The sequence below is a fragment of the Leucopleurus acutus genome (genome assembly GCF_964270905.1).
Source record: "Leucopleurus acutus genome assembly, chromosome: X".
Lineage (NCBI taxonomy): Eukaryota > Metazoa > Chordata > Mammalia > Artiodactyla > Delphinidae > Leucopleurus > Leucopleurus acutus.
This window is the reverse complement of record NC_139148.1, coordinates 29,680,704-29,692,094: the sequence shown is the minus strand read 5'-3', so window position 1 is coordinate 29,692,094 and position 11,391 is coordinate 29,680,704.

The following is an 11,391-nucleotide window of genomic DNA, read 5'->3' as shown; positions in this document are numbered from 1 at the left end:
GCCCATTACTGGACATTTGTGATTGGTTTTCATTACCTTAAAATCACCCCACATAGCCCCTCATTAATTGTTCTTACGACATAATAACAACTTGAATACAAATGCTGCTCCATGGAAAACAATCTCAGCAGCTTGTAAAAACTCAATTAGTGGACATCTTCACTTTACCCACAAGGCTCAAGGGGTTCAGCACCATTTCTGGTGCTTCAGAGGCAGGCATCATCTCCAGTCTACTGGGATGCACAGAACTGCTATTATCAAACTTATACTGAACAATGTAATTGGCTCCCAAGGCTAATTTGACTCCTCTTATTTTCTTGCCAACTTCTTGAGATCTCTCCTTCAATTATATCTTTTTGTATATATGTGCTACTTGAACAGTAATTACTTAATTTTTAGTTACATATGTATGTATATGCCCACATTTACATATACACACACATATATATACCTATATCTAAGCATTTCATAAGTACGTGCTACTAGAGCTATGATTAGTTAATTACTGAGTTATATTTGCATATAAATCACATAAATACTCTCACAATCTATAAATATGGAAATCTAGAACTCTCTCAGGAAACAGTTGATGGCCTTTTGTCTGGTATCAGTCATGGTGTTTGGGATTCCTACAGCTATCTTATAACCTTGAGTATGGGTGCCATGTAAAAAAGGATAAAGGGCAAAAAGATAGAAGAAGCCTAAATCACTGTTGTCTCCTTAGAAAACAAGATCAGCCTTGGACTGACCACTTCAGTCTGCCTTTTTGTGTTTAAGACATTGTATTTAGGTTTCTGGTAAGAGTAACCATAAGCTATTCCTACCTATGATACAGTATAATCTAAATGGCATTAAATCAGAAACAACCATTAATAGGAATATGGTTTAAGAAATTATGTCACATGAACTTTATAGATTTTCATCAGAAGATTCAGGAAAATGATTTTGCATGGGGTAACTCTCTCCCCGTTCTTGAGTGTGATCCATACTCTCAACTCCCACCTAATCCCCTGTTTCTATGCAGTCTTTAATATAACAATTTTGGAGTATGTAGATGCATAAAATATGTGTGTGTCTTATATACTATGACTGAAGTTATGCAGAATATCTATGTACATAGAACTTAAAACTTACGTGCAAAAATGAAAATTGTATTTAGCTGGTAGGACCATAATTGATTTTCTTTTTCATTTTTCAAAATTATTTTTGCTTTTGTTGCAGCTTTGAAATTAAAAATTTAAATTTTTTTATAAAGAAGCAGTTGATTGTGATTGATGCTGAGATTTGGGACTGGAAGGCTCTGGAGGGGATAAGCAATGATTTTTCAACAACTTTTTACTACTTAATACTTAAATTTTAGCTAAATTATCAGGAGGCAGAAGAGTGATTAGAGTTAGGAGGTTATGAAATAATTATGTGAAAAGCAAAAATATAACATAATTATATAGATTTACTAAGTTGAATGGTAATGTTTTTTCTTCTTCAGTTTTGACACTCTAGTAATAATTTCCTCACCAATTCACTTAAAAATAGATACTGTCTTCTGTGATATCAGTCTAAAAATATTGTTACATACATGTCTATATTATGCTTACTCCAAAAGCAATGAAGTTAGTAGGGTTGAGGGCTTTAACAGTGTAAGAGCTCTGTCAATGATTTTTAATTTTTTTTTTTTTTGGTATGCGGGCCTCTCACTGCTGCGGCTTCTCCCGCCGCGGAGCACAGGCTCCGGACTCGCAGGCCCAGCGGCCACGGCCCACGGGCCCAGCCGCTCCGCGGCACGTGGGATCCTCCCGGACCGGGGCACGAACCCGCGTCCCCCGCATCAGCAGGCGGACTCCCAACCACTGCGCCACCAGGGAAGCCCTGTCAATGATTTTTAAGCCATAAGCATCCTTTATCTAACAATGTTCCAACCATTTAACCTTGAATTATTTGTTTAAGCAGAAATACAACCTTCCACTGAGTTCAAGTCTGTGAGCATTTTCGTTCTCCCTGAATGTTAGATTAATAGCCAGATGCCAGAAAAAATTCTACATAACATACTAGATTAATAGGGCCTATTGTAGTAATATTAAAAAAAAATCAGCGCTAGTCAGGGTTCTCCACAGAAACAGACCAGTGTGTGTGTGTGTGTGTGTGTGTGTGTGTGTGTGTGTGTGGAGAGAGAGAGAGAGAGATTTCAAGAAATTGAAATGCATGATTTTGAGGACTAGCTAGTCTAATCTCTAGGATAGGCTGGCAGACTGGGAACTCTCAAGCAGCAATTGGTGCTGTAGTTTTAAGGTAGAATTTCTTCTTCCTTAGGGAAAATTCAGTTTTGCTTCTAAGGACTTCCAACTAATTGAATGAGGCCCTTCCACATTATCACGAATAATCTCTTTTGCTTAAAATCAATTGATTATAGATTTTAACCACAACTACAAAATATCTTCACAGCAACACAATAGATTAGTGTTTGAAGTTAGTAGGGTACCACAGCCTAGCCAAGTTGATGCATTAAACTATCACAGTCTATCCCTTGTCAACTTGACACTCATATGCATCTCTTTAACCATAATTAACCTTCAGTAAAGACAATAACAATGTCATACTTCCACCTAACATGAGACAACTCTCTTGTGTACAAAGAAAACTGTGCTAACCCTTTCCCCAGGAGGGGATGTGAAATCCTTGGGTAATGTTCATTCTTTTCCATGTTATCCTGTAACTTGAATGCTGTCATGTAAACTTAACTATTATGAATACATCTTATGTCAGATGATAATTAAGTTAAGAAAGAAAAGATAATATTTATTATATACAGTATATATAATTAATATGTATAAAATAATACATAAAGGTATAATATACTATAATATGTATACATACACACAAAAATATTTACAACAATATAAAGAAGAAATACTCACAGTAATCAGTCTTCATTTCTGCAACTGGTCACATGATCATAGCTGGTATTTATAACTACCTTCTTCTACTACCCATTCTGTATTTCCTTTACCCTCAGCAATCCCCTTAGCTGGTAATGGTTCTTTGCCTAATGCGCCACCCCAAACCTTCATTCATGAAGTGTCTGGGTCATTAGTAGTCCTTTCTGATTTGGGTTGTCATAGTTTTCCATTGACAGGGCATGATAGCACTAAGAGATGCCCTAAGGGATCTCCTATATTCCAGATTGTGCGATTGGGAAACGTTAAGATTTTTTTTACAAGTGGGAGACACTAAAGCATGTTTGTACACTGTGGACTGAGCAAGTAGAGAAGAAATTGATGATGGAGAAAAGGCAGGGGGATCAAGGAAGGGGGTAAATTCCTTAAGCAGGATAGAGAACATGGATCACTTTTTTTCTTTTTTTAGAAATGTATGCCTGACATGTTTTTTTAATATTTATTTATTTATTGGCTGCCTCGGGTCTTAGTTGCGGCACATGGGATCTTCGTTGTGGCATGCGGGTTTCTCTCTAGTTGTGGCATGTGGGCTCCAGAGTGCGCAAGCTTAGTTGCCCCGCGGCATGTGGGATCTTAGTTCCCTGACCAGGGATGGAACCCGTGTCCCCTGCATTGGCAGGCGGATTCTTAACCACTGGACCACCAGGGAAGTCCCTTTTTTTTTTTTTCTTGTTGACAGACTTTATTGTTAAATCACAGAAATCCAATTTCCTCTCACAAATCAGGATAAATCAACCCAGTCAGTACAGTGATTACTTTCTTTGTCTGTTATTTAGAGACATGAGGAGACCAATTTGGCTCGGTATCAGTCTTAACTTCTAGTTCAGTGAAATCATTGTTGTATCTCCTGATGTAAGCATTCCTTCCCTTGAGATTAAGACCTCTAGACCAACAGAGCATGAGGTCCTGGGGACAGAAAGCATCATTTTTCTAGTGCATCACTAGAGGTAACGGTGAGTAGTGTTACTCCTATTTTCACCCCTTGATTCCTAGGCCTGTGAATCCTGGGTATCAGAGATAAAGTACTATATATTGGATGCTGATTTAGAGCATATACAGAAGGTTACCTCTGTCTTGCAAGGAGTTTCCACCTATCTGGTCCTGTGTCAGAATTTTTGAAAGAGCTTTCCACTATTCTATCAAACCAGCTGCTTTAGGATTACAGGTAACATAGTAAGACTAGTGAATTCCTTGAGCATGGGCCCCATTACTGCACTTCATTTGCTGTGAAGTGAGTTCCTCGATCAAAAGCAATGCTATATGGAACACCATAATGATGGATAAGGCATTCCGTAAGTTCATAGATGGTAGTTTTGGCTGAAGCATTGTGTGGAAGGAAAGCAAATCCATATCCAGTATAAGTTTTTATTCCACTAAGAACAAAGTGTCGCCCCTTCCATGATGGATGTAGCCCATTGTAATCAACCTGCTACCACATAGCTGGCTGATTACCCTGAGGAATGGTGCCATATTGGGTGCCATAGTATTGGTCTCTGCTGCTAGCATATTGGGCACTCAGCAGTGATTATAGCCAGGATAGCCTTGGTGAGTGGAAGTCCATGTTTCTGTACCCATGCATAACCTTCATTCCTGCCACTATGGCCACTTTGCTCATAAGCGCACTGGGAGATGACAGGAGTGGCTGGATAAAAAAGTTAACTGGTGTCCACAGAACAGGTCATCATATCCACTTGATTATTAAAATCCTTCTCTGCTAATGTCACTCTTTGTTGAGCACTCGCATGGGAAATACATATCTTTACACTTTTCACACATTCAGAGAGGTCTATCCACATACCTCTTGCACAAATGTCCTGGTCACCAATTTTTCAGTTGTGTTCCTTCCAAGTCCCTGACCAATCCAGCCAAATCATCGGCCACAGACCATGAATAAGTCTACAATCATATATCTGGCCATTTTTCCTTCCAAGCAAAATTTACCAGCAGAGGTACTGCTCAAAGTTCTGCCCACTGGAAGGATTTTCCTATACCTCTGTCCTTTAGCACTGTCCCAGAAAAGTGCTTTAGTGCTATAGCTTCCCTGTTTGGGGTGGTGCCTGTATATTGTGCAGAACCATCTGTAAACTAGGCCCAAGTGTTCTTCTTCTCATCAGCCAACTGATAGTAATGAACTCCATGAGGATATAGGTGCAGGCTGAGAGAGAAGACCGTACAGCAGAAGTGGGAACCATGGGCATTTGGGCCACTTCTTCATGTAACTTACTTGTGCCTTGAGGACCTGCTCAGGCCCAATCAAGTATACACCACTTCCATTTGATGATGGAGTGCTACTGTGCATGCCTAACACTGTGGCTTGGTTAGAACCAGTTACTGGATGTGTTAGGTAACACCCAGTTCATGATGGGCAGATCAGGTCGCATGGGAATGTGGTGGTACATGGCTATGTGTTCATTGTCTACATGGCCCAGTAGCAAGGCAAAAGCTGTTTCTCAAAAGGAGAGTTGTTATCTGCAAGGATGGCAGAGCTTTGCTCCAAATTCATAAGGATCTGTACTGTGATTCGCCTATAGGAGCCTGCCAAAGTCTCCAAATAGCATTTCTGTCTGCCACTGAAACTTCAAGCAGCATTGAATCTGGTGGATCATATGGTCCACATGGCAGAGCATGACAGCATGGACTTATTGCAGACTATTCTCTTTTTCTCAGCCCCACTCAAAGCTAGCAGCCTTTGGGGGCCATTGAGTAAATGGGATGGAATAGCACAACTAGATAAAGAATTCATTGCCTACAACATCCAGAGACCCACTAGGCATTGGGTACCTTTTCTGGTTGTAGGAGGGGTCAGATTCAACAACTTAACCTTAGAAAGGATATCTCAATATGCACCTCACCACTGGACACCTAGAAATTTCACTGAGGTGGAAGGTCCCTGAATTTTTGTTGGATTAATTCCCCAACATTTGGCTGGGTTTGGCCAGAGTTGTTGCTACTACTTAGTCACTAAATCCAATCAGCAAAATGTCATCAATTTAATGGTCTTTTGATAATGTCTTGTGGAAGGGAAAGGTGAACAAATTCTCTGTGGACTAAATTATGACATAGGCTTGGGGAGTTGATATTCCTCCTCTGAGTTAGGAGAGTGAAGATTTATTGTTCACTTGCCATGTGAAAGCAAATTGCTTCTGGTGGTCTTTACTAACAAGTTTGAGAAAAAATGGATTTGTCAGATCAATAGCTATATAACAGGTACCAAGGATATGTTAATTTGCTCAAGTAATGAAACCATATCTGGAACAGTAGCTGCAATTGCAATCATCACCTGGTTATGTTTATGATGATCCACTGTTGTTTTCCAAGATCCATCTGTTTTCTACACAGGCTAAATAGACAAATTCAATGGAGATGAGGTGGGAATCACCACCCTTTCATCCTTCTAGTCCTTGATGGTGGCACTAATCTTTGCCATTTCTCTAGGAGTGAGGTATTCCCTTTGGTTTACTATTTTTTGGGTAGAGACAATTCTAGTGGTTCCACTCGGCCTTTCCTACTATCTTATTCCTCACTTCACAGGTCAGGGAGCTAAAGTCTGAATTCTTTCAGTTGTTGGCTATGTCTATTCCAGTTACATACTCCTGAAGTATAGAAATGACCACAGGATAGGTTTGGGAACCCATTGGACCCACAGTGGGAATGGACCTGAGCTAAAACTCCATTGATCACCTGGCCTCCATAAGCCCCTACTCTGACTGGTAGACATTTTTGTTCTCCTGGAATTAGCATCAGTTCAGAGCCAGTGTCCGATAGTCGCTAAAGAAATGGTATCTCCTTTTCCTCAAAGCACAATTACTCTGGGAAAAGGCTATATGTCCCTTTGAGGTAGGCTGGGAGAAAAATTAAGAGTATAAATTTTTGACAGCATAGCAAGGTCTTTGTACAAGGGGAGCCAGACTCCCCTTCATTCAAAGAGCTCTGGGTCTATAAACTGGCTCAACTCTGGGGATTGATTGAGGGATAGTCATTCTCTGTTTTAATCATTTAAGTTAGACTTCTTTTCATTCCACCTAGAGCTCTTCCATATATACAGATAAAGTAAGAAGTTTGTAGACTGCCCATCTATTTCTTTTTTAGGGATGCCATGATTAACTAACCAATGCCATAGGTAAGTCTTCATTGACTCTCCTTTTCATTATTGTAAACATTCTACCTTATCTTTGGTGAATAAGTGCTACCACTGGTGTCTGCCACTTTGGGATTTAATTATCATTGTATGTAGGAATATCAGTTAATTAACAACAGTTTTTGGTATAATTTCTGACCTACAGAAAAGAGTGACAGTTGTGGTGAAATGTGTGTTTTCTGGACCCTCCCCAGGTGGGTGAACATTTCTTACATGATAAAACCAGGCCAACATTCCAACCTCCCTAAGCCTTTGGATCCCTTTCTCTATAGTATACCAGCGCAATTCTGGCGCTTCAAATTCATATATTATAGGCAGCTTTTGGTTGGTACATGTTTCAGCCAACCAACTAAACTATTAGAGCCCTTTCTAACCCCTTGAGCTGCAACACTGAATCCAAAATCTCTTTAATGGGTCTGTATCAATAAATACAGGCTGACCCAACTTTATGTTCCTTTTACCCGATACCTTTATTCTCCATTCTCACACATACTCCCCATATTTCTGTCCATATAAATTGGAAAAATCATTTAGTTCCTTTAAAACACACTTCCTCATGGGTCAGCCATTTTACTTCACCTTCGTCTTTCAAGTCCTGCTGGAAATTAGGTCTATTTACAGGTCTAGAAGCAAACATAGTAGGGTAGCTCCAGGGGAGAATCAGTAGTGTCTTACCAGACAATTACCTCATGAGTTAATTGTTCCTCATAATTGTTAATGGTTTCTCAGGCAAATCAGGGTTAACCTCTTCAGATAGGGGTAGAAAGACTGCCTTTTCTGGCAAAGGTTTTAGCAGAACTTAGGGATTTAATTTCTCCAGCTTTATTTGCAATCTGCCCATATATACCCATTCTAAAATTCAGGATCCCATTCTTTCCTAATAAATAACCTCACTTTAACAGAAGACCCCCCGAAGGATGGTAATTCAATTTGTGTTGAATTTAGCTCCTCACAGGATGAGGCTCTGGGTTTGGTTTTCAGCAATGTCAGCCCTGTGGCTATAGGAGTTAAAGTTTATTTCAGGGCAGACGTAGAAACTGATGTGGACTGAACTATGTCCTCCCCGAAACTCATATGTTGAAACCCTAACTCCCAGTGTGAATGTACTTTGAAATTTGGCTTTTAGGAGGCAACTAAGATTAAATAAGGTCATAAGGGTGGGGTTTTGAGCCAGTAGGATTGATGGCCTTATAAGAAGAGGAAAAGAAAGAGAGATCTGTCTCTCTCTCCATGAACACTCATCAAGGAAAGACCATGTGAGGACACAGTGAGAAGGTTGCTCCTGTGCAGATCAAGAAGAGAGCCCTAACCAGAAGCCAAACCCTGTTGGACCTCAGTCTTGGACTTCCCAGCCTCAAGAACTCTGAGAATAAAGGTCTGTTGTTTACGCCAACCAGTCTATGATATTTTTTATAGCAGCCTGAATGGATTAAGACACAGCCTGAGCTGGCTAACCCAGAAACTTTCAGGTCATTTACAAGGTACTTGAGCTGGGAATTTGAAGCCCTGTACTCATCCTTTTCTTTCCACACTTTGTTCAGTGCAGTTAGTATTAGAATAGGCAGATAGCTAGATATGAGCAGAGAAAGGGGGGCACGGACCAAATGGCAGGAAACCATACATCTTGTGAACAACAGGGGTCCATGAGCAAAGAAAAGCAGGAACCTCCAGACTGACAGGAAACTACACATTTTGGATGACAGGGGTCCTGGAGGCAGACAAAGAAAGGTGGAGAAACACTGGAATCTTGTGTCTGAATGTAACCTTTTGCTCATTATGCCCTCATTACAATAAAATTAGCCTTGCAGGTAAGAAGTATCCATCAGGCACCTACACCGTGATGCTTCCCATCAAGACTAAATAAGGACAAAAAACACTCCTTCCCTCAGGAAGGTGAAGCTGGGATGAAAATCAGGAAATATGACTTAAAACTCCTCCCTTCCCAATGAATATTCCGCCTATTCATTTCCACACACCCTGTAACCAGCTTGCCAAAGAAACTCAGGGCAGCTACTCACCCGAGTCTGTCCAATCTCCCCTTGAGTGTGTACTATAGCTCAATAAATCCTTGTTTTGTTTTCTTGACCTCCCTATCGCATCTCTGAATTCTTTCTGCAACAAGAACCTACTCTCCAGTAACATTAGGAGTAAACAGCCTATCTCATTATACTTGTTGTTTGACAAAAATATTCTAAGGTATCAAATTCAGGGTAAACAGAAACTTGCCTTTTATAAGTATTTGACTTGAAGGATTCAATAATGATGTTTTACATATCTCTATTGCCACATTATGTCATGGACTTTTACTGCATCTTTACCACTGGAAATAGTCATTAGTTAGATTCAACCAACTGAGGATCAGAAATATTCCCCCCAAAAGTTTCAGAAAGTTCCACAAAGCAAAACTTGAATTTTACAGCTTCTGGCAACTATTTACTTAGCATTCACATTATATTTACAATTATTTACATAGTATTTACATTATAGTAGGTAATAAGTAATCTAGAGATTATTTAAAATATAACGGAAGATGTGCAAAAACTATGTGCAAATACTCTACCATTGTATATAAGGGACTTGAGCATCCACAGATTTTGGTATCCAAGGGGTGGGGGGGGGGAGGGGAGTTGTGGTCCTTGAACCAATCCTCCATGGATACCAAGGGAGAACTGTAAATAGATCAATTTTTTTTTTTAAAGGAATTGGCTGGCAGTTGAGCAGGCTGGCAAGTTTGAAAAGCTTAGGGCAGAACTGTAGGCTGGAAACACTCAGGTAGGAGTTGATGCAGCAATCTGAGGCAGAACTTCTTCTTCTTCAGGGAAACTTCGGATTTGCTTTTACAGGCTTCCCAAGGATTGCAAGAGGCCCATTTACTATTGAGAATAATCTCCTTTACTTAAAGTCTATTGATTTTAGATCACATATCATCCACCACATCATCACCACATCTATAAAATACCTTGACAGAAATATCTAGATTAGTATTTGATTGAACTGTCCTCTATAGCTTAGCCAAATTAACACATAAAAACTAATCGTCCCAAGTAATATATGATAACTTACTGGATCTACACTATCCAACTGCCTGATTCACACTGAAGTCTCTTTCTATACCTTGTAAATAACTTATTTGTGAAAATTTATTTTAAGAAGCTTGTAATTGTTTTTACCCTAGTCAAAACTGTTTATATAACATACTGTGCACATTGCTTAATGTAGGCAGAGCAGAATCTTTGTTTCCTGAGGGCCCATTATAAAATTCCCCTCCTTAATAAAGTTGTGTGTGGGAAAACATTTTTAAAAATACAAAAATATCTATGAACAAAAATATTCATACTAATTTATAAAACTATTCCCTACCCAGGTAATCTTCCTCTCTTAATACAAAAATCTCTTCTTTCCCACTGTATGCGCATTATTCTTAGCAGTCCCTCAAAAAAGGTCTCACTTGTAAAGTTCACTTGCATTGCCTGTTGGTATTCCAATGTATGAATATTCCATTATATATTTACCCATTCTATTGTTGAAGGACGCTTAAGATGGTGTCAGTTTAGGGCTATTAGAAATAATGGTGCTGTGGACATTACTGTGCATGCCTTTTGGTGAATACATACATGAATTTCTTTGGTGTATATGTGTAGGAATGAAATTGCTAGAACAAATGCTATGCTTATATTAAACCTTAATAGGTAGCAGATTCCTCAAATGATTCTATCTATTCTTCTATTTAAACTTCCACCAACAGTACATGAGAATTTCACTTGCACTGCATCCTTGTCAGAATCTGGTACTGTAAGTGTTTTTTTTTTTTTTTTTTTTTAATTTTAAGCCATTCTGGTGGGTGTGCCACTGTGTAGTAGTGCATTATTACTCTGTGCATTACTCTGATGACTAATAAGGTTGATTTCCAATCCTTAATTTTATTAGCCATTGGGAGGATGAATATTTTATATATATGGATATATACATCTATATCTATCTCTATATAAATATCTGTATCTATATATGTTAGGTGAGGTATTTCTTCATTATTTTGCTCAGTTTTGAAATTCAAGATTTATACTTTTATATTACTGATTATATCTTACAATCCAAGCACCTGGTATATTTATTAAGTTATATTTATATTAATTTCTGAAAATGTTTTTATAGTTTTCTATGTAAAATGTTTTACTTCCTATAATGTATAACTAGGTATTTGATTAACTTATTTATTCTATCTGTAGAAACTTTTCATCTGGGTATAGGGTGTACTCTGCAAGTTTTTTGAAAGAAAAACTTTATTTATTTAATGGATATAAG